Source organism: Cervus elaphus, chromosome 4 (assembly GCF_910594005.1).
Source record: "Cervus elaphus chromosome 4, mCerEla1.1, whole genome shotgun sequence".
NCBI classification, from domain to species: domain Eukaryota; kingdom Metazoa; phylum Chordata; class Mammalia; order Artiodactyla; family Cervidae; genus Cervus; species Cervus elaphus.
The window spans coordinates 22,742,807-22,767,109 of NC_057818.1; positions in this window are offsets into that span (position 1 = coordinate 22,742,807).

The following is a 24,303-nucleotide window of genomic DNA, read 5'->3' on the forward strand; positions in this document are numbered from 1 at the left end:
AGATCTCATGTGCCACAAGGTAACTAAGTCCTTGAGCCACGACTACTGAGCCCATGCACCGCAACTACAGAGAAGCCCACACAACACAATGAAAGACCCTACATGTCACAAGTAAGACCTGATGCAGCCAATAGTAAAATTAATTAGGTAATTAGTTTAAAAAACAGAACTCTGAAAAAAAAAAATTTTTTTAAATAAAATAAAAAAACAGAACTCTGATGAGTCTTTCTGAATCAAACCAGAAGCAGATCTTGGACAGCTTGCTAGCTATCATGTCTTGAGCGGTAAAGAATCCACCTGTGATACAGGAGACTCAGGTTCCATCCTTGGATCAGGAAGATCCCTGGAGAAGGGAATGCCTACCCACTCCAGTATTCTTGCCTGGAGAATTTCATGGACATAGGAGCCTGGCAGGCTACAGTTCATGGGGTCACAAAGAGACAGACATGACTTAGCAACTAATACTTTAACATTTAGCTGTCATGGCAGGAGGAAAAGGGTAGCCAACAGATATTGTCTAATTCTAACTAACCCTGCACTGGGCCTCCTGTGATCTCTGATTTAGCAGAAGAAAATCTGATATTGTGTCCTGTTGACCTGGGTTCCCAACAGTCACAATACCCAACATTAGTTAAATAAACAGGCAAAACAGGACCATGATGAAGTTCTGGTTTTCTGACTTTTCAGGGGCTCCAACCTTGCCTAATGTGAAAAGTTTGCTCAAAGCATATTAGGACAGGCTTTTACAGCTGCCAGCTAGAATCATCAGAAATCCTCCTCAATCAACGGCGGGACCCAGGACTGAGTAAGGATACAGTGCAAGTGACATCCATAAAAGTACAAAACTTGCTAGGTTCATGCATGGAAGGGGAACATCTTTAAACTACATATCTTAACCCAAGCTGCCTATCTGCAACTCCTTTCCAACATTCATCAAACTAACTAACGGCCACTAGATTTGCCAATTAAAACATCCATTTTTTATACCAGTGTGCTAATTAGCAAATCCATTGCTAGTGATCTTTAAAGGATGGAAGAGGACTTGTAGTAGCCCCTTCCAGAGCCTGGCTCCTTCAGTAGCTATTCACCCAAGTCTGTGCACACGGATGGTGTTACCTGACCACCAGGCAAGTCCCCTGGCACATGCCTGCTATCTCATTAAGAGTGCTAAAGCATTTATTTTTTTCAAAGATTTTTTTTTATGTGGGTCATTTTTAAAGTCTTCATTGAATTTGTCACAGTACTGCTTCTGTTTTTAAGTTCTGGTTTTTTGGCTGATAGGCATGTGTGATCTCAGCTCCTCAACCAGGGATTGAACCTACACCCCCTGCATCGGAAGGTGAAGTCTTCACCACTGGGCCACCAGCGAAGTCCCTGTGCTAAAGCATTTTAAAGGAAATCTTACAGACATTGTAATAGGTTGGGGGAAAAAAATGCCTCTTGTTATTGATGTAGAAGAAACCAGGTAGAGAACAAAATCCCCAGGATCATTTCTATTCCTGGAATCTGAGGTCATCGAGTGTAAAGGCAGAGGAAGAAAATGCTCCCACAGCCTCCTGAGAGATCCAAGAACTAATGCAAGTCTGGAGAAGGACACAGAGGCGTCTTTCTATTTGGCAGACGTGACATCTCTCGCTGTCCTGCCGTGAGATTTGGGAAAGTGCCTTAGGTTCATGGATCAGCTTCCAAGGCTCTTTCCCAGTGGACTTATAAACTAAATCCCTGAGTTAACAAACGAAAGCCACTGGACTGGATTCAGGACAGACTCTAACTAGCATTTAGTCCTCAGGTATTTTTACTAGCCTGGTAGGAATCCGCACTGCCCCACAACCACTGTGTATTAAAGTGAGAGAAAGAGAGAACTGGGAGGTGGATAGAGCACATCAGGATTAGGAGATATTTTTCCTTTTTTCCCTCTTTTTCTATTTTTATATATCAATACTCTGGCTTATTTTAGCCCTGTTCTTATTTATAAATCCTTCACTTTTCAGGAAAAAACTCTCTATTGGAAATGCTGGAATTTTTCATTAATTTGAAAGCTATCTAGGCTGCAATATTGTAAAATGTAAGTCTAATAAATTACATATGGAGCTAAAACTCTGATTAACAAAACAACATCTTATTTATTTTTTTATTGGCTGCGCCATGCAGCCTGTGAATCTCAGTTTCCCAACCAAGGACTGAATCCATGCCCCCTGAAGTGGAAGTGTAGAGTCTTAAAGACTGGACAGCCAGGGGAGTCCTTTCTCTTTAATTAACAAAATTTTAATAAAGTTTTGGTGAGACCAAGACTCCAACAGGGCTGATGGAAACGTTAAATGGTATAAACTTTTTGGAAATATGTCTCAAGAGCCTTTGTGGAAAAAATTTTATGTACTTTAATTCAGTAAAATCACATCTTTGAATCTATTTAAAAAACACTTAGAACACTTAGAGATGTAAGTAAAGATTTCTCTATGTATGTGTTTCTCACAAGCTTAATAATTCATGACAAATCAGAAACATTTCAAATGTCCAATAATAGAGAAACTGGTAAAGAAGTTATGGAACATCTATATTATAGTCTTACAAAGTCATTAAAATCATGTTTTTTTTAAAAATGAAAAAAGTTCATAATATTTTATGAAAAGTTAACACATAAAACTAAAACTATTGCAAGATTCTTGTCTTGTTTTAATATTTGTGTATACATTGTGCACATAATTTTTTATTGTTTACACTTATTTATTTATTTTTACATTAGGTCCTTTATCTATTTTAAATATAACCACATAACTTTTCAAATATTAGAAGAAAGTACCCTCAAATGCTAACAGTGATCAATCTGGAATTATTGGTAATCTCATCTTTATTTTTTTCCTATATTACTCTATAGTTCCCAAATTTTCCTCATGACCATGAATTTATCTTTTTATACATATATCAATATACATACATTGATATATATATGAATATTTAAGCATGATGAAATACACACTATCTTTATGTGTGTGTGTGTGTGTATCTCATCATACTTAAATATTCACCTTCTTTGATGAAATAGTCCTAGCTCATATGCTGCATCGCTATGAGCAAAGTTTATTGTGCTGTGGATATATTGTACAGGTATTTTTATTAACAGGCGATTCTGGTTAAACAGAAAGCCAGATGATAGAAAACACGTGATTCCTTTATAAGGCTGCTGAATTTGCTGAAAAGCACAAAAATTGGGCACCATAGAACTGAGACCCTAGAGATCATCTACTCCAGTGCTTTCAAATATTTTTTAACCATAGAATTCCTCCTTTTATAAAAATCCTAGGAGAACCGCAATGCATAGAACCAACATCCAAGCAGCTACTCTGGTTGAAGTGATGGAGGCAGATTAGAATTCCACCCACTTGATCCCTGCTCTGAGGACACATGAGGCTCAGTGGAAAACCAACTGAGGACCATTTGAAGCAGGATAATTTATGGATCCATTAACTTGTACTTGTTTAATTTATATTTTTTCCAATCAGACTTTAGCCATTCGGGCTGCTATCACAGAAAAACACAGACTGGGTGGCTTATGCGTGCCAAGTCGCTTCAGTCATGTCTGACTCTTTGCGATCCTACGGACTGTAGCCCACCAGGCTCCGCTGTCCATGGGGTTCTCCAGGCAAGAACACCGGAGTGGGTTGCCATGCCCTCCTTCGGGGGATCTTCCTAATCCAGGGATCGAACCTGGGCCTCCTGAATTGCAGGTGGATTCTTTACTGCTGAGCCTCTGGGGAAGCCCGGGTGGCTTATACACAACAGAAATTCATTTCCTACTGTTCTGGAGGCTGGGAAGTCCAAGATGAAGGTACCCATCCCAGATTCAATGTCTCATGAGAGTTCACTTGCTGATCCACTTGTCTTTTCATTGTGTCGTTACATGGCAAAAGTGGCAATGAGGTCTCATTTTTTTTATTATGTATTTGTGGCTATGCTGGGTCTTTGTTGCCGCGTGTGGGCTACTCTGCAGCTGTGCGTAGGAGCTTCTCACTGTGCGGGCTGCTCTCGTTGTGGAGCACGGGCTCCAGGCACAAGGGCTTCAGTAGTTGCAGCTCTGTGGCTCTAGAGTGCAGGCTCAGTGGTTGTGGCACATGGCCTTAGTTGCTCCGCAGCATGTGGAATCTTCCTGGACCAGGGATTGAACCTGTGTCCCCAGCTCTGGCAGGTGGATTCTTAACCACTGGACCTTAAGGGAAGTCCCTGAGATCTCTTTTGTAAGGACACTAATTCCACTCATGAAGGCTCCACCTTCATGAGCTAATCACCTCCAAAAGGCCCCACCTTCTAACACCATCATATTGGAGATTCAGTTTCAACATATAAGTTTGGAGGGAACCCCTTCAGTCTCTGGCAGTAGACCCTTTTGTTTCAGGAGGAGTCGATGTTAGGGAGCTCAAAGCTGAAGTTGCCCACAAGATGCTTCTCTTCCTGGATTTTGCTAAAAGCCCTTTGACAGGATCACACCAAGTGTAGCAGGAGGGAAACACTGAGAAGAGAACCCCCAGACTGGGGGCTAAATGGGGTCAGTGGGTCCAGGACCTCTGACCCAGTTCCCTGAGGTGGTTAAGCCTCAAGGAGGAAGGGCTATGTGTGCACCCGCAGTGAGTGGGTACCAGGTATGGGGCCATCAAGGCCACCAAAGTTTCCTTGCTGTACGTATGGCACCTAAAGAAGCCACACTGTCTAGAATATGGGCATCCTTGAGGGTGCACTAGAGGCCAACATCTGCGTTGTAGATGAATTCTTTACTGACTAAACCACCAGGGAAAAGGAAGAAAGAGAGAGCAGAAAGAGTGCGGTCAGTAGAAAAATAACACCCCAATGTCCATATCCTAATCTGGGCCCTGTGAATGTGCTATTTTATATGGCAAAAGGGGCTTTGAAAATGTAATCAAGGATCTTGAGTGGATTGATTATCCTAGATTATCCAAATGGGCCCAGTGCAGCCACAAGTGTCCTTATATGGGAGATAGGAAACAGGAGAGTCAGAGATGTTTCAATGGAAGCAGAAGTCACAGTGATGTGAAGGAGGCCCTGAGCCAAGGAATGGGGACAGCTTCTGCAAGCTGGAAAAGGTGAGAAACAAATGAGCCTGCAGAAGGAATGCAACCCTGTTAACACTTTGATTCATTTTTTTTTTTTAATTGGGGTATAGTTGCTTTGTAATTCTGTGTAAGTTTCCCCTGTACAACTAAGTGAATTGATGCCATGTAGGGCCCAGTGGGGCTCCTGGGCACAAGGCCTTTCTGTGTCCCCCTTTTCTTTGATTACACGAAACACCCTCCATTCAGCCTCCGTGACCTTCCCAGAGTTCCAATAGGCAGATTCAAGAAGTTGTTAATTAGGGAAGAGAGGGTATGTGAGGGGGAGTCCCTGGTAGCTCAGCTGATTAAGAATCTGCCTGCAATGCAGGAGACCCCAGTTCAATTCCTGGGCCAGGAAGATCCCCTGGAGAAGGGATAGGTTACCCACTCCAGTATTCTGGGGCTTCCCTGGTGGCTCAGATGGTAAAGAATCCAGGAATGCGATACCAGGAAGAAACAAACAGTCAAGGACAGACCTGGGGCAAGATCCTGTTTCCCCGTCAAGGGATATACACAATATCTCTGAGCTATTTTGCAGATACTGAAACTCCCTCCCAGTGGGAGAAGCTAATGATTAATGATGGTAGGCTTCCCACAAGCATGTAGACCCCAGACCAGTTGGACCTGAAGGCTGATGATGCTGACTCCTACTTACCTCACCATCAACCCATCAGAAGAATGCCCACGAGCTGACCACACCCTCTTTGAACAATTTCTATAAATCTTTTCACTATTTCTATAAATCTTTTCACTATTTCCCCAAGTGCGGACACATGGTTTTGGGGGCATTAGCCTACTCTGGCCCCTTTTGCCTGGCAAAGCAATAAAGCTACCCTTTCCTACTTCACTCAAAACTCTGCCTCCAGGATTCAATTTGGCACTGGTGTTAGAGAAGCAGAGTTTTGGGGCATCAGAATCAACCATATGTATAGTATATCCCCTTCCTCTTGAACCTCCCTCCCAAGGCCCCATCCATCTAGCTCATCCCAGAGTGCCAAACTGAGTTTCCTGTGCCATACAGCCGGCTTCCACTGGCTCTCTATTTTACACATGGTGGTGTGTGTGTGTGTGCATGTGTGTGTTAGTCACTCAGTTGTGTCTGACTCTTTGCACATGGACTGTAGTCCTCCTGGCTCCTCTGTCCATGGAATTCTCCAGGCAAGAATACTGGAGTGGGTAGCCATTTCCTTTTCTGAGGGATCTTCCAGACCCAGGGATCAAACCCGAGTCTCTTGCATTGCAGGGAGATTCTTTACCATCTGAGCCACAAGGGAAGCCCCAGTAGTCTATATACATCGATGCAACACTCCCAATTTGTCCCACCTACCCCCAACACCTTGATTTTGTTAGTGAGATTTTTGATCTACAAAACTGTTAGCTAATATTAATAAATTTGTGTTGTTTTATGTGAGAAAGTTTGTGATAATTCGTTACTGAGGCAACAGGAAAGCTATGTAGAAAGGAAGAAAGAGGGAGGGGAAGAAACATGAGATGGAGAAGACTGGGAAAAAGGAAAAGTCAGTCGTGTCTCCTGGGGCTCGGCTGACAAAGCCTCTCCAGGGCTGTGGTCACCCAGCACCCAGTCCTTGCTCAGTTCCCTTGCTCAGTAGGCAGTGAGTTCCCTGAATCAGTATCAGCAAGCGCAATCACACAGCAGCCCTCCTGACTTGCCAGGCACTATTCTACATGCTTTGTTTATTTACATTAACCCATTTAGTACTCACAACACTATAAGCAAAGTGTAATGGAGTGGGGTAGAACTACAGTGGTTCGTTCATGCTCTCTAGCCAGAAGGATCATCACCCCATTCCCTGAAAGACTTGGGGAAGGATGAAACAGGATCAGAGGTTGAAATTGAGTGTCCGTAAAACCAAGTTCCTCTATCCAAGTTTATGATTAACCTCTGTATCCAAAACATTATTCCCCTTCTAACCAACACCTGTTGTTCTCAAGATAGGGGAATGTCAAAGAAAAGGAGGCCTTATAATAGGGGTGGGGCAGGCGCATGTCTGCTAGCACAAGACCATTATCAGGAGACCCTTCGCCAATGATCAGTATTGCCAGTTCCTGTGCCCAGCACACAGTGAGGCCAAACAAACTGAAATGCTGGGGTTGGGAGCAGAGAAAAGTTTATTGCAAGGCCAAGCAAGGAGACCAGGAAGTGGTCCAAGCCCTAAAAAGACTTGAGCTCCCCGACAAAGCATTTTTTAAAAGCCAGGTTGGGGGTGGGGAGTTGCAGAGTACATGATCAGATTGTGCACAGTTCTCTGATTGGCTGATAGGGAAGGAACAGGGTGATGTCACCGGGGTTAACTTCATCAGTCCTTAGGCTCCAGGAGGCCTGGGGCTGTGTGCTCATGGTCATCGAGTAGTTAACATCTTCCATTTGGTGAAGGGGGAGGCACACCTGCAAAACAGCTCAGGAAGTTTGCATCCAATGCAATCATCTAGACATTTCAGAGAGGAGCTGAAGCAGAGGATAGGAGAGAAGGCCAATCCAGGGAAGGTCCCACAGGGTCCTGCTTGATTACAGTCCTTGGGTTGCAGTCCAAAGGAACCAGCCCCTATCTGCAAATCCTGAGAAGTCAGGGGGCCGGCTGGGTCCTGGGCACCGGGCTCCCTCGGTGATGATGACTGGGCACAGTACGGGGACCTGGCCCTCAGGGCACTGACAGCTGAGATCTGCCTCCTCAGCTGGGTCCAGGCACTGGCAGGAGGACCCAGACTCAGTGCTGGACAAACACTCCCTGGCAGGATGACCAGCCCACTCAGGGATCCCTCGACTCATCCCTTAGCCAGGACCTAGACCTCAGAGGGCAGAAATTGATCCTTGGAACCTTGAACCAGCAAAATGAGGGGTAATAATGTCGCTTTGCTTATGGGATTTGTTAACTGTTAAAAGCCACAAGGAAGCAGGGAGAAAGGATGTAACGCCTCCCCTTCCCTGTCCTGTGTAATTCTCAAGACAGTGACCTTGAAGAATAGTATACCTTTAGGACGTCCTTGGTGGTCCAGTGGTTAAGAATCTGCCTGCAGGGGACACAGGTTCAATCCCTGGTTCAGGAAGATCCCACATACTGTGGAGCAACTAAGTCCAAGCACCACAACTACTGAAGCCCATGCACCTGCAGCCTGTGTTCAACAAGAGAAGCCACCGCAATGAGAAGCCCATGCACGACAACAAAGAGTGGCCCCCGCTAGGTGAAACTAGAGAAAGTCCACGCACAGCTATGAAGATCCAGCACAGCCAAAAAAATAAATATTGTTTTAAAAAGACGTTACACCTTTAGACAAAAAGTTGCATAACAGAGAATAACATTTGTTTTGATGGAGGTTTACAGCACTATCATGACCTGCCTGTGACCTGATCTATGTGGACAGTGGCAAGAACAAAGGATTCCAAGAAGGTTGCAACAACTAACACCCCTCCCTCAGCTTTCCTATCAAAGGGCTTTGCTGAAAGCTTTCATGGAGTCCCGCAGTTTTTAAGGCATGAGCAGCCTGTCTCTTTGCATGGCCCTGAAATAAACCTTTCTCTGCTCTGGATTTTTGTGTTTCAGTGTTGTCTGACCTCACTTTGCATTGGGCACATGGACTTGTGTTTGGTGACAAAAGTGTTATTATTGTCCCCATTTTACAGCTGAGAAGACTGAGGCAGTGGAATTCTGAGAAGTTCACCCAAGGTGACATGACTACTAGATGGCAACTGCTACTGCTAAGTCGCTTCAGTCGTGTCCGACTCTATGCGGCCCCATAGACGGCAGCCCACCAGGCTCCCCTGTCCCTGGGATTCTCCAGGCAAGAACACTGGAGTGGGTTGCCATTTCCTTCTCCAATGCATGAAAGTGAAAAGTGAAAGTGACATCGCTCAGTTGTGTCCCATTCTTCGAGACCCCATGGACTACAGCCCACCAGGCTCCTCTGTCCATGGGATTTTCCAGGCAAGAGTACTGGAGTGGGCTGCCATTGCCTTCTCCGATTAGATGGCAAAGCCAGGTTCAAACCCAAGCAATCTGGCTCTAGATTGTACAATTTCTTACTTCTGTGGACAGTGGAGAGGGAGAGAAAACAAGAGAGTGACAGGGGTAAGTAAGAGGAGAAGAAAGAGGGGGTCTATTATCCTCCAATGATTCCTGTGTCTGGCTGGTTTCACAGGCAGCTTCCATATTGGGTCTACTCCATCCAACAAGTCAGGAATGGATCACTCAACTCCAAGGGTTCTACCAGAGTACCCGCTCATATCTTCTGTCCTGTCCAGCTGCCTAGGAGGGACTGAGACACCACACCCAGCTCTAACAGGCATGTGGAAATGGATGGGTCACATATAAGTCAATTACAGCTGGCAGCCAGGTTTGCGGAAATCACTTTCCCTGGAACCAACTGGGAGCCGGTTTTGGAGATAAAAGGGGCAGCACATTAGTCTCTGTGGTCAGAAGCAGCTTTCATGCATTTCACGGAGCAAAGGGAACCTGAGACATTTGGAAATGAAAAAATGAAGTATGGCCAAATTGCTCAGTCAAGGCCTTTAAAGGGTCTTTAGTGTGACATTCCATACAGGACCTAGCTGCTTGTTCAAGCATGCAGGTAGAGACTAACATCTGTCCATCTAGAACGTGTGGGCCTTTCTTCCCTTACATGCCTCCACATGTGTCATTTAATGCTTTTGTCATTAAGACATCCCATCATGTATCCACACAAAGGAGGGCTAGGTAAAGCCTGAACAACTGAAATTCCCAGGTAGACTGAAATCTCATTATTTGCAATTAGTTAAACCTCTTTTCCCATCCAAGTTTTTGATCAGCATCAATTTCAAGAAGTTAAATAGTAGCACCTTAGATAAAGGCTTATGTCACAGAGTCATACAATCAGAATCTAATACAGACCTTCCTCAACTTAAGATGAGATTGTTTCTTGATAAATCATAGCCTACGGCTGGGCAAAATCATTGAGCAGAAAACCTATTTAAATTTTTTAAAAAGTGTTGAATATCTCATGTATTAAATACTGTACTAAAAGTGAAAAACAGAATGGTTGTGTGGGTTCAAGATTTGAAGTACAGTTTCTACTGAATTCCTATTGCTTTTGCGCCATAATAAAGTCAAAAATTCATTAGGTTGACCCATTATAAGTGAGGGACCATCTGTAGTTGGAAAAATTCAGAGATTGAATATAACCTAGATGAATAATCAGACTAAAATGTTTGGTAAAGCTTCATGGTAAATCTGGTGAAAAATTTTTAGCTTAGACATGATATTTTTTTGGTCTGGAAATATAACAATGCCTGTAGTAAATGGTGCATCAGTCTCTGTTTGAATGCAACCAGTAACAGAAAATTCACCACTCAGGATGACTCCAAAGAAAAGAAAACCTTTCCACTATCAGACCCATATCTACCGCCTGGAATGCCTCCAAGGAGGTTATGACTCCCCAAGGATAACTAACTTTCAGAGATTGTCTCCAAGATGTGCCTGTAATGCCTCAGCAGACGTAAGGCCAGAAGTGTAGCAATCAAATCACACACACACACACACACATACACACACACACACACACACACACACACACACACACACACTTTATTTACTGGCCTGACATCTTTGCAAATGACCAGCCCAATTACAACATCAAAATAAAATGAGGTATATGAGGCCCCAGGTTCAATCCCCAGCGTATCCACACACACACACACACCAAAAAAAGGCGAGAAAATAAGAGAAGAGGGACAGAAAGATGAAGCAGAAGAAGAAGAGAGGAGAGAAGAAAAAGAAGAGAAGGGGAAAGGAAAAAGAGAAGGAGAAAGAAAAGAAGATGGGATAGTTTCATGGTGCTGTGTGGGCACTATCTGTTTTGCCGATAAAGGGAGAAAGTTGCATCTGGAAATATTGCCTTGTCCTAGACATCCCATGAAACACCTTACAGTCTTTCACAAAAATCATGTCATAAAATTCAATTAAAGAATATGATCCAGAGATCCCAGTACTGGGCGTATACCCTGAGAATACCACAATTCTAAAAGACTCATGTACCCCCAGGGTTGACTGATACACTATTTACAGTTGCCAGAACATGGAAGCAACATAAATATCCATTGACAGATGAATGAATAAAGAAGATGTGGTACATATAGGCAATGGAATATTACTCAACCATAAAAAGGAACAAATTTGAGTCAGTTGCAATGAGGTGGATGAACCTAGAGCCTCTTATACCGAATGAAGTGAGTCAGAAAGAAAAAAACAAGTATTGTATATTAATGCATATATATGGAACCTAGAAAACTGGTACTCATGAATCTAGTAGAGAACTGATTTGTTGGCAAAGTGGGGGAAGGTGAGGTTGGGACAAATAGCATGGACATATATACACTATCACGTGTAAGATAGATAGTGGGAAGTTCCTCTATAACACAGGGAGCCCAGTCTGGTGTTCTGTGATCACCTAGAGGGGTGGGATGGAGGGAGGAGAGGGAGTCTCAAGATGGAGGGGCTATATATATATGTGTGTGTATATATGTGTATATATATGTATATATATATGTGTGTGTATATAATTATGAATTACTTACATTGTTGTATGGCAGAAACCAATCCAACATGGTAAAACAATTTTCCACTAATTAAAAAAATTCTAATTCAGTAGAAGAATAAATATTGGAAATATTCACAATATATTACCAAATGAAAGGAAGTCATAAAGCATGTAGGGAATAATGTCATTTTTTAAATCTCTGTGCTATTATTCCAGTCTATAGACAAATAAGGACTTGGGCCCCCCACGAGCAGGAAAGTTCAAGATGGTGGAGTAGAATATGTGCTCATCTTCTCCTGCGAGATTTTCAAAATTAAAACTTGCTGCTGAATGACCATCGACAGAAGAATGTTGGATCCCACCAAAAAAGATACCCCATGTTCCAGGGTAAAGGAGAAGCCCCAGCAAGACAGTTGTAGCTGTTTAGTCACTAAACCATGTCCAACTCTTGCGACCCCATGGACTGTGGCCTGCCAGGCTCCTCCGTCCATGGGATTCTCCAGACAAGAATATTGGAATGGGTTGCCATTTCCTTCTTCAGGGGATCTTCCCAACCCAGGAATCAAACCCAGGTCTCCTGCATTGCAGGCAGATTTCTTACCAACTGAGCTATGAGGGAAGCATGAAGACAGTAGGAGGGGTGAAATCACATTTAGAATCAACCCCTATACCAGTCAGTGAGGCTTGGAGGGCTCAAACAAAACCTTGTGTGCACCAGGAGACCCCACAGAAACTGAGCCAGACCTGCCTTTGAGTGTTTGAGTGTCTCCTGTGAAGGTACGGGTCAGCAGTGGCCTGCCACAGGGGTGGGGGCTCTGGGTGTGGCAGACCTGGGTGTGGCATAAGCCCTTTTGGAGGAGGTTGCCATTAACCCTGCCATAGAGCTGCCAGAACTTACACAAGACTGGGGAAACAGACTCTTGAAGGGCACAAACAAAACTTTTGTGCTCACCAGGACCCAGGAGAAAGGAGCAGTGACCTCAAAAGAGACTCACCCAGACTTTCCTGTGAGTGTCCAGGAGTCTCCGGCAGAGACGTGGGTCAACAGTAGCCTGATGCAGGGCTGGGGGCACTGAGTGCAGCAGTGCATGCATAGGACCTTTTGAAGGAGGTCACCATTTTCTTCATCACCTCCATCATAGTTTGATCTCAGGTCAAACAACAGGGAGGGAACACAGCCCTGCCCATCAGCAGAAAAACTGGATTAAAGATTTACTGAGCATGGCCCTGCCCATCAAAAAAAGACCCAGTTTCCCCCACAGTCAGTCTCCCCCATCAGGAAGCTTCCATAAGCCTCTTATCCTTATCCATCAGAGGGCAGATAAAATGAAAACCACAATCACAGAAAACTAATCAAGCTGATCACATGGACCACAGCCTTGTCAACTCAATGAAACTATGGGCCATGCCTTGTTGGGTCATCCAAGATGGACGGGTCATGGTGGAGAGTTCTGACAACAGGTGGTCTGCTGGAGAAGGGAATGGCAAACCACTTCAGTATTCTTGCCTTGAGAATCCCATGAACAGTATAAAAAGGCAAAAAGATATAACACTGAAAGATGAACTCCCCAGGTCAGTAGGTGCCCAATATGCTACTGGAGAAGAGTGGAGAAATAACTCCAGAAAGAATGAAGAGACATAGCCAAAGCAAAAACAAGGCCCAGTTGTTTATGTGACTGGTGATGGAAGTGAAGTCCAATGCTGTAAAGAACAATACTGCATACGAACCTGGAATGTTAGGTACATAGATCAAGGTGAATTCAGTTCAGTTCAGTTCAGTTCAGTCATTCAGTCGTGTCCGACTCTTTGCGACCCCATGAATCGCAGCATGCCAGGCCTCCCTGTCCATCACCAATTCCCGGAGTTTACTCAAACTCATGCCCATCGAGTCGGTGATGACATTCAGCCATCTCAACTTCTGTCGTCTCCTTCTCCTCCTGCCCCCAATCCCTCCCAGCATCAGGCTCTTTTCCAATGAGTCAACTCTTCGCATGAGGTGGCCAAAGTATTGGAGTTTCAGCTTCAGCATCAGTCCTTCCAATGAACACCCAGGACTGATCTCCTTTAGGATGGACTGGTTGGATCTCCTTGCAGTCCAAGGGACTCTCAAGAGTCTTCTCCAACACCACAGTTCAAAAGCATCAATTTTTCAGCGCTCAGCTTTCTTCACAGTCCAACTCTCACATCCATACATGACCACTGGAAAAACCATAGCCTTGACCAGACTGACCTTTGTTGGCAAAGTAATGTCTCTACTTTTTAATATACTGTCTAGATTGATCATAACTTTCCTTCCAAGGAGTGAGCATCTTTTAATTTCATGGCTGCAGTCACCATCCACAGTGATTTTGGAGCCCCAAAAATGAAGTCTGACACTGTTTCCACTGTCTTCCCATCTATTTCCCATGAAGTGATGGGACTAGATGCCCTGATCTTAGTTTTCTGAATGTTAAGCTTTAAGCCAACTTTTTCACTCTCCTCTTTCACTTTCATCAAGAGGCTTTTTAGTTCCTCTTCAGTCTCTGCCATAAGGGTGGTGTCATCTGTATATCTGAGGTTATTGATATTTCTCCTGGCAATCTTGATTCCAGCTTGTGCTTCTTCCAACCCAGCGTTTCTCATGATGTACTCTGCATATGAATTAAATAATCAGGGTGACAATATACAGCCTTGACGTACTCCTTTTCCTATTTGGAACCAGTCTGTTGTTCCATGTCCAGTTCTAACTGTTGCTTCCTGACCTGCATACAGGTTTCTCAAGAGGCAGGTCAGGTGGTCTGGTATTCCCAGAAGTGGTCAAACAGGAGACAAGAGTGAAATGGCAAGAGTGAACATCAACATTTTAGGAATCAGTGAACTAAATTGGACTGGAATGGGCAAATTTAACTCAGACGATCATTATATTTACTACTGTAGGCAGGAATCCCTTAGAAGAAATGGAATTGCCCTCATAGTCAACAAAAGAATCCAAAATGCAGTTCTTGGGTGCAATCTCAAAAACGACAAAATGATCCCTATTCGTTTCCAAGGCAAACCATTCAACATCGCAGTAATCCAAGTCTATGCCCAACCAGTAATGCTGAAGAAGCTGAAGTTGAATGATTCTATGAAGACCTACAAGACCTTCTAGAACTAACACCCAAAAAAGACGTCCTTCTCATCATAGGGGACTGGAATGCAAAAGTAGGAAGCCAAGAGATACCTGGAGTAACAGGCAAATTTGGCCTTGGAGAACAGAATGAAGCAGGGCAAAGGCTAATAGAGTTTTGCCAGAAGAACACACTGGTCATAGCAAACACCCTCTTCCAACAACAAAAGAAAAGACTCTACACATGAACATCACCAGATGATCAATACCGAAATCAGGTTAATTATATTATTCACAGCCAAAGGTGCAGAAGCTCTATACAGTCAGCAAAACCAAGACTGGGGGCTGACTGTGGCTCAGATCATGAACACCTTATTGCAAAATTGAGACTTAAATTGAAGATAGTAGGGAAAACCACTAGACCATTCAGGTATGACCTAAATCAAATCCCTTACGATGATACAGTGGAAGTGACAAATAGATTCAAGAGATTAGATCTGATAGACAGAGTGCCTGAAGAAATATGGACAGAGGTTCATGACATTCTACAGGAGGCAGGGATCAAGATTGTCCCCAAGAAAAAGAAATGCAAAAAGGCAAAATGGCTGTCTGAGGAGGCCTTACAAATAGCTGTGTAAAGAACAGATGCGAAAGGCAAAGGAAAAAAGGAAAGATACCCATCTGAATGCAGAGTTCCAAAGAATAGCAAGGACAGATAAGAAAACCTTCCTTAGTGATCAATGCAAAGATAGAGAGGAAAACAATAGAATGGGAGAGACTAGAGATCTCTTCAAGAAAATTAGAGATAACCAAGGGAAAATTTCATGCAAAGATTGGCCCAATAAAGGACAGAAATAGCATGAACCTAACAGAAGCAGAAGATATTAAGAAGAGGTGGCAGAAATACACATAAGAACTATACAAAAAAGATCTTCATGACCCAGATAACCATGATGGTATGATCACTCACCTAGAGCCAGACATCCTGGAATGTGAAGTCAAGTGGGCCTTAGGAAACATCACTACCAACAGTGGAGGTGATGGACTTCCAGTTGAGCTCTTTCAAATCCTAAAAGGTGATGCCATGAAAGTGCTGTACCCAATATGCCCACAAATTTGGAAAACTCCACAGTGGCCACAGGACTGGAAAAGGTCAGTTTTCATTCTAATCCCAAAGAAAGGCAATGCCAAAGAATGCTCAAACTACTGCACAATTGCACTCATCTCACACGCTAGCCAAGTAATGCCAAAATTCTCTAAGCCAGGCTTCAACAGCATGTGAATCATGAACTTCCAGATGTTCAACCTGGATTTAGAAAAGGCAGAGGAACCAGAGATCAAATTGCCAACATCTGTTGGATCATGAAAAAAGCAAGAGATTTCCATAAAAACATCTACTTCTGCTTTATTGACTATGCCAAAGCCTTTGACTGTATGGATCACCACAAACTGTGGAAAATTCTCAAAGATATAGGAATAACAGACCACCTGACCTGCCTCCTGAGAAATCTTTATGCAAGTCAAGAAGCAACAGAACTGAACATGGAACAACAGACTGCTTCCAAATTGGGAAAGGAGTATGTCAAGGCTGTATGTTGTCACCCTGCTTATTTAACTTATATGCAGAGTACATCATGCAAAATGCTGGGCAGGATGAAGCACAAGCCGGAATCAATATTTCAAGGGGAAATATCAATAACCTCAGATACGCAGATGACACCACCCTCATGGCAGAAAGTGAAGAACTAAAGAGCCTCTTGATGAAAAAGGAGAGTGGAAAAGTTGGCTTAAAACTCAACATTGAGAAAACTAAGATCATGGTATCTGGTCCCATCACTTCATGGCAAATAAATGTGGAAACAAAGGAAACAGTGACAGACTTTATTCTGGGGGGCTCCAAAATCACTGCAGATGGTGACTGCAGCCATGAAATTAAAAGATGCTTGCTCCTTGGAAGAAAAGCTATGACCAACCTAGACAACATATTAAAAAGCAGAGACATTACTTTGCCAACAAAAGTCCATCTAGTGAAAGCTATGGTTTTTCCAGTAGTCATGTATGGATGTGAGAGTTGGACTATAAAGAAAGCTGAGTGCCGAAGAATTGATGCTTTTGAACTGCGGTGTTGGAGAAGACTCTTGAGAGTCCCTTGGACTGCAAGGAGATCAAATCAATCAATCCTAAAGGAACTCAATCCTGAATTGGAAGGACTGATGCTGAAACTGAAACTACAATACTTCGGCCATCTGATGCAAAGAACTGACTCATTGGAAAAGACTCTGATGCTGGGAAAGATTGAAGGCAGGAGGAGAAGGGGGCAGCAGAGGATGAGATGGTTGGATGGCATCACTGACTCAATGGGCATGAATCTGAACAAACTCCAGGAGATGGTGAAGGACAAGGAAGCCTGGAGTGCTGCAGTCCATGGGGTCACAAAGAGTTGGACACAACCTAGTGACTGAACAACAACAAATAGATAAAATTTATATTATTTTTCAATAAACATAGATTAATCTATATAGTAGTGATTATATCTGGGTGGGATAGTGATGTAACATTCTGAATAGATAATATATAATATTTTTTAATATTTCTGTTCTTGTTTTTCATATTTTCTGTCTTTATTAGTATTACTTTTATGCGTGCATGCTAAGTTGCTTCAGTCATGTCCAACTCTTTGCAACTGTATGGACTGTAGCCCACCAGGCTCCTCTGTCCATGGGATTCTCCAGGCAAGAATACTGGAGTGGGTTGCCATGCCCTTCTCCAGGGATCTTCCTGACCCAGGGATCAAACCCACATCTCATATGTTTCCTGCATTGCAGGCAGGTTCTTTACCACTAGCACCTCCTGGGAAGCCCATTACTTTTATAAATAAGTTGAAAATTAATCTAAAAATAAAGCCTAATACCTATTCAGTCCCAAGACTGAGACATTCTGAATTTCTAGCCTGTTTGCTAGTATGCTTTTAAAATGGGAACATAGGGTATTACTACTTGGGGTCAACTCTAGAACTGAAGAACTTTAGCAGTATAAGAAGACTCCACAATGATTTAATGGAACCCTTTCAATGGAAATATTAGAAAATTGAGTCCTAGAAAGAAAAGTGACTTGCCCAAATTCACACAGCTACAATAACTGGTGAGTCTCTTGTAAAAACCAAGGCTGCAGCTACACAAAGCCAAAATCATCCTCTCATTCAAGCAATGTGTCAAGAATTAGGCACATTGGGCATGGAGAAGGAACCAGCAGGGCACACTTTCTAGCTAGAGTTGATGCCTAAAGATCTACAAAACTGCATGCCTCATTTGTACAAGGTCCAAGCACAGATCAGCTCATTGGCTAATATCAAAACACGTAGCCTCAGCTTGATGAAAAGAGGCCATCTGACTGTGGCTAAAGTCTGAACACCACTTACAATATCCATGCTGTTAGACTGTGCTCAGTTGTCCCTTCATGATGTGAAGAATTTTTTTGTAGACAACCAACAGCAAAGCTAGATCCAGTATAATCACTGGCCTCAGCAACCATCCTGAAGTTTCCCCCTTGAGCACCAAAGGAGTGACAATCAAGATCGGGGTTGATAGTTAGCAAGCTAGCCTGCTAATTCCCCTAAAAATCCACAAGCCAAATCTATGGCAGTTGTCTATGCAAGGTGAAATGGGTCTGTCTCAAAAATTGCTTTCTGATCAAGAGGAACAACTTAACCATAGTCATACCATGTCAGAACTGTCCAAGTCTCTTGCTTTACAGATGAGGAAATTGAGATTCTTCCATTCTTAGCATGTGTCCCTAATCTTGTCTCCCCACTGCCCCATGGAAGAACCAATGTCTTCTTCCTTTATTGTTGTTGTTTAATCGCTAAGTCATGTCCAACTCTTTTTCGACTGTAACCCACCAGGCTCCTTTGTCCCTGGAATTCTCCATGCAAGAATACTGGAGTGGGTTGCTGGCTCCCTCTCCAGGGGAATCTTCCCAACCCAGGGATCGAACCTGCATCTCCTGCTCAGCAGGTGGATTCTTTACCACTGAGTCATCAGGGAAGCCCTGTATTCCCCCTTACTACACTCTAAACTCCAAAAGAACAAGGACCATGGCTCTCTTACTTGCTGAGATGGCTAGACAGAGCCAAGCATGGATGCACTAATAGATTTCCACTATTACAGATCATGGTAATGTCAAAGCTAAGACTAGAATCCAAATCTTCTAATATCCAGCCCAGTTGTCCCCAGTATTTGATAGTCAGGCCTCATTATGTTCAGAAAGTGTTACCCATATTGGTAATCCACCACGTCAACACACTTGACATAAAAGGACTATTGGCCATTTCCAAAAATGAAATTCACCCTTGAAGTATAAAGATCTGTCACTCACTGGATTTTCAAAAGAAATATACATCTATTCATTCATTCAACAAATAATTTCTGAGCACCTCTTAGGCACCAGTTACTGTGCCAGGTGTTTGCCACATGTTGTTGGGGTTTTAGGATTATATATGATGTTATTTTCATCTTTCTATTTTCTTAACATTCTTTAACATAACAGCCACACTTATAACTTTTAGAAAAATCTTTAAGAGAACATTCAAAAATAAATAACACTCCATATGCTCTGCAATTTTTTAAACTTTCAGAGTTGTAGCAATATCTAGGGAGGGTTAAATCTGCCAAGTAATTATTGAAGGACAAAATTGAGATTAATCTGTAAGTACTGATTTAAGTGTAGAAAACGGGTCTTATGATCATGAACACTTTTGTCATATTCTGAGTACACATTTCAGCAGCACAACCTGTTTCCTGCACTCGGGGTCCATTATTCCTAATTCCCTAGAAATTACCAATCAGAAGGTGCCTGCCTGAAACCTGCTACAGGAGTGTTAGCATGGACTCAGGTCAGCTTCTCAAGGGCAGTAACTGTGGCCACGGACCCCAAGGAAAGGGTAGAGCTCCTGGCAGAGGGATTGAACAGTTTTTTAAATCAAAAACTTGGGGGCTGAATAAATCAACTAGTGAACTTCAAGAAAATCAAAAGTGGTTGAAGAATGGCAGTGAGGTCTTCTGGCCATTTGAACTATCGCTTGGACAGTAAGGAGATCAAACCAGTCAAATCAACCCTGAATATTCATTGGAAAGATTGATGCTGAAGCTGAAGCTCCAATACTCGATGGCCACTTGATGCGAAAAGCTGATGCTCTGGGAAAGACTGAAGGCAGGAGGAGAAGGAGAAAACAGAGGGCCAGATAGTTGGATGGCATCACCAACTCAATGGACATGGGTTTGAGGAAGCTCCAAGAGGTGGTGAAGGACAGAGAAGTGTGGCATACTGCAGTCCACGGGGTCACAAAGAGTCGGACACAACTTGGCAACTGAACAACAGCAATAATCTTCTAGAAAACATTCTCTCCCTGCAGCTCTTCCCCGACACCACTTTTAGTCCATTGCTTTATTTTTCCACTTTTTAAAAATTTATTTATTTATTAATTGAAGGATAATTGCTTTACAGAATTTTGTTGTTTTCTGTAAAAGCTCAACATGAACCAGCCATAGGTGTACATATATACCCTCACTTTTGAATCTCCCTTCCATCTCCCTCCCCATCCCACCCCTCTAGATTGATACAGAGACCCTGTTTGAGTTTCCTGAACCATACAGCAAATTCCTGTTGGCTATGTATTTTACATATGGTAATGTAAGTTTCCATGTTAATCTTTCCATACATCTCATCCTGTCCTCCCCTCTCCCCATGTCCATAAGTCTATTCTCTATGTCTGTTTCTCCACCGCTGCCCTGTAAATAAATTCTTCAGTACCATTTTTCCAGATTCTGTATATATGCATTATAATGTGATATTTATCTTTCTCTTTCTGACTTACTTAACTCTGTATAATAGGTTCTAGGTTCATCCACTTCATTAGAACTGACTCAAATGCATTCCTTTTTTATGGCTGAGTAATATTCTGTTCTGAATATGTACCACTAATTCTTTATCCATTCATCTGTTGACGGACATATAGATTATTTCCATGTTCTAGCTATTGTAAACAGTGCTGCAATGAATAATGGGATACAGGTGTCCTTTTCAATTTTGGTTTCCTCAGGGTATATGCCTAGGAGTGGGATTGCTGGGTCATATGGTGGTTTTATTCCTAGTTTTTTAAGGACTCTCCATACCATCTTCCATAGTGGCTGTATCAATTTGCATTCCCACCAATAGTGCAAGAGCATTCCCTTTTCTCCACACCCTCTCCAGCATTTATTGTTTGCAGACTTTTTGATGATGGCCATTCTGACTGGTGTGAGGTGATATCTCATTGTAGTTTTGATATGCATTTCTGAAATAATGAGTGATGTTGAGCATCTTTTCATATGTTTGTTGGTCATATGTATATCTTCTTTGGAGAAATGTCTGTTTAGGTCTTTTTCCCACTTTTTGATTGGATTGTCTGTTTTTCTGGCATTGAGTTGTATGAGCTGCTTGTATATTTTGGAAATTAACCCTTTGTCGGTTGTTTCATTTGCTATTATTTTCTCCCATTCTGAAGGTTGTCTTTTCACCTTGCTTATAGATTCCTTTGCTGTGCAAAAGCTTTTAAGTTTAATCAGGTCCCACTTGTTTGCTTTTGTTTTTATTTCCATTCCTCTTGGGTCATAGAGGATCTTGATTTGATTTATATCATTGAGTGTTCTGCCTATGTTTTCCTCTAAGAGTTTTATAGTTTCTGATCTAATATTTAGGTCTTTAATCCATTTTGAGTTTATCTTTGTGTATGTTGTTAGGAAGTGTTCTAATTTCATTCTTTTACATGTAGCTGTCCAGTTTTCCCAGCACCATTTATTGAAGAGGCTGTCTTTGCCCCATTGTATATTCTTGCCTCCTTTGCCAAAAATAAGGTACCCATAGTTGCGTGGGTTTATTTCTGGGCTTTCTATCTTGTTCCATTGACCTATATTTCTGCTTTTGTGCCAGTATCATACTGTCTTGATGACTGTAGCTTTGTAGTATAATCTGAAGTCAGGAAAGTTGATTCCTCCAGCTCCATTCTACTTTCTTAAGACTGCTTTGGCTATTCAGGGTCTTTTGTGTTTCCATGTGAATTGTGAAATTTTTCATTCTAGTTCTGTGAAAAAGGCCATTGGTAATTTGATAGGGATCACATTGATTCTGTTTATTGCATTTGGTAGTATAGTCATTTTCACAATATTGATTCTTCCTACCCAGGAACATGGAATATCTCTCCATCTTTTCATGTTGTTTTTGATTCCTTTCATCAGTGTCTTATAATCTTCTGTGTACAGTTCTTTTGTCTCCTTAGGTCAGTTTATTCCTAGATAAATAATTCTTTTTGTTGCAATGGTGAATGGGATTGATTCCTTAATTTCTCTTTCTGATTTTTCATTTTTAGCATATAGAAATGCAAGTGATTTCTGTGTATTGATTTTGTATCCCACAACTTTGTTAAATTCACTGATTAGCTCTAGTAATTTCTTGATACTATCTTTAGGGTTTCTATGTACAGTATCATGTCATCTGCAGTGAGAGCTTTACTTCTTTTCCAATCTGGATTCTTTTATTTCTTTTTCTTCTCTGATTGCTGTAGTTAGGGCTTCCAAAACTATGCTGAATAATAGTGGTGAAAGTGGCTGAGGAAACCAGAATTGAAAGAGACACGTGTACCCCAGTGTTCATCGCAGCACTGTTTACAATAGCTAGGACATGGAAGCAACCTAGATGTCCATCAGCAGATGAATGCATAAGAAAGTTGTGGTACATATACACAATGGAATATTACTCAGCTATTAAAAGAACACATTTGAATCAGTTCTAATGAGATGGATGAAACTGGAGCCTATTATACAGAGCAAAGTAAGTCAGAAAGAAAAATACCAATACAGTATATTAATGCATATATATGGAATTTAGAAAGATGGGAACAACAACCCTATATGCAAAACACTGAAAGAGACACAGATGTAAAGAACAGACTTTTGGACTCTGTGGGAGAAGGGGAGGGTGGGATGCTTTGAGAGAATAGCATTGAAACATGTATATTACCATATGTGAAATAGATGACCAGTCCAAGTTCAATGGATGAAACAGGACACCCAAAGCCAGTGCAATGGGATAATCCAGAGGGATGAGATGGGGAGAGAGGGGGGAGGGGGGCTCGGGATGTACATGTGTGTACATGTACACACATGTGTACTGTGTGTCTGATTCATGTCAATGTATGGGAAAAACCACCACAATATTGTAAAGTAATTAGCCTCCAATGAAAATAAATAAATTAATTTTTTTTAAAAAAGCAGTGAAAGTGGACACCCTTATCTTGTTCCTAATCTTAGGGGGAATGCTTTCAGTTTTTCACCATTGAGAATAATGCTTGCTGTAGGCTTATCATATATGGCCTACTATGTTGAGGTAGGTTCCTTCTATGCCCATTTTTTGAAGAGTTTTAATCATAAATGGATGCTGAATTTTGTCAAAGGCTTTTTCTGCATCTATTGAAATTATTATATGGTTTTTATATTTCAATTTGTTAATATGGTGTATCACATTGATTTGCATATATTGAAGAATACTTGCATTCCTGGAATAAACCCAGCTTGATCATGGTGTGTGAGCTCTTTGATGTGTTGCTGGATTCTGTTTGCTAAAATTTTGTTGAGGATTTTTTCATCTATGTTCTTCAGTGATATTGGCCTGTAGTTTTCTTTTTTTGTGTTGTCTTTGTCTGGTTTTGGTATCAGGATGATGGTGGCCTTGTAGAATGAATTTGAAAGTGTTCCTTCCTCTGCAAATTTTTGAAAGAGTTTTAGAAGGATAGGCATTAGCTCTTCTCCATATGTTTGATAGAATTCCTCTGTGAAGCCATTTGGTCCTGGGCTTTTGTTTTTTGGGAGATTTTTTATTACAGATTCAATTTCAGTACTTGTAATTGGGTTGTTCATAATTTCTATTTCTTCCTGGTTCAGTCTTGGAAAATTGAACTTTTCTAAGAATCTGTCCATTTTTTTCCAGGTTATCCATTTTATTGCCATATAGTTGTTCATAATAGTCTCTTTAAATCTATTGTATTTCTGCATTGTCTGCTGTAACCTCTCTTTTTTCATTTCTAATTTTGTTGATTTGTTTCTTCTCTCTTTTTTTCTTGATGAGTCTGGCTAAAGGTCTGTCAATTTTGTTTATCTTCTCAAAGAACCAGCTTTTAGTTTTATTAATCTTTACTATTGTTTCTTTCATTTCCTTTTCACTTATTTCTGCTCTGATCTTTATGATTTCATTCCTTCTTCTAATTTTGGGGGGTTTTGTTCTTCTTTTTCCAGGTGTTTAAGTGTAAAGTTAAGTTGTCTATTCGAAGTTTTTCTTGTTTCTTGAGGTAGAATTGTACTGCTATAAACTTCCCTCTTAGAACTTCTTTTGCTGCATCCCATAGGTTTGAGTTGTCATGTTTTCATTGTCATTTGTTTCTAGAAATTTTTTGATTATGCTTTTGATTTCTTCAGTAACCTGTTGGTTATTTAGAAATGTACTGTTTAATCTCCATGTGTTTGTGTTTTTTACAATTTTTTTCTTGTAATTGATATC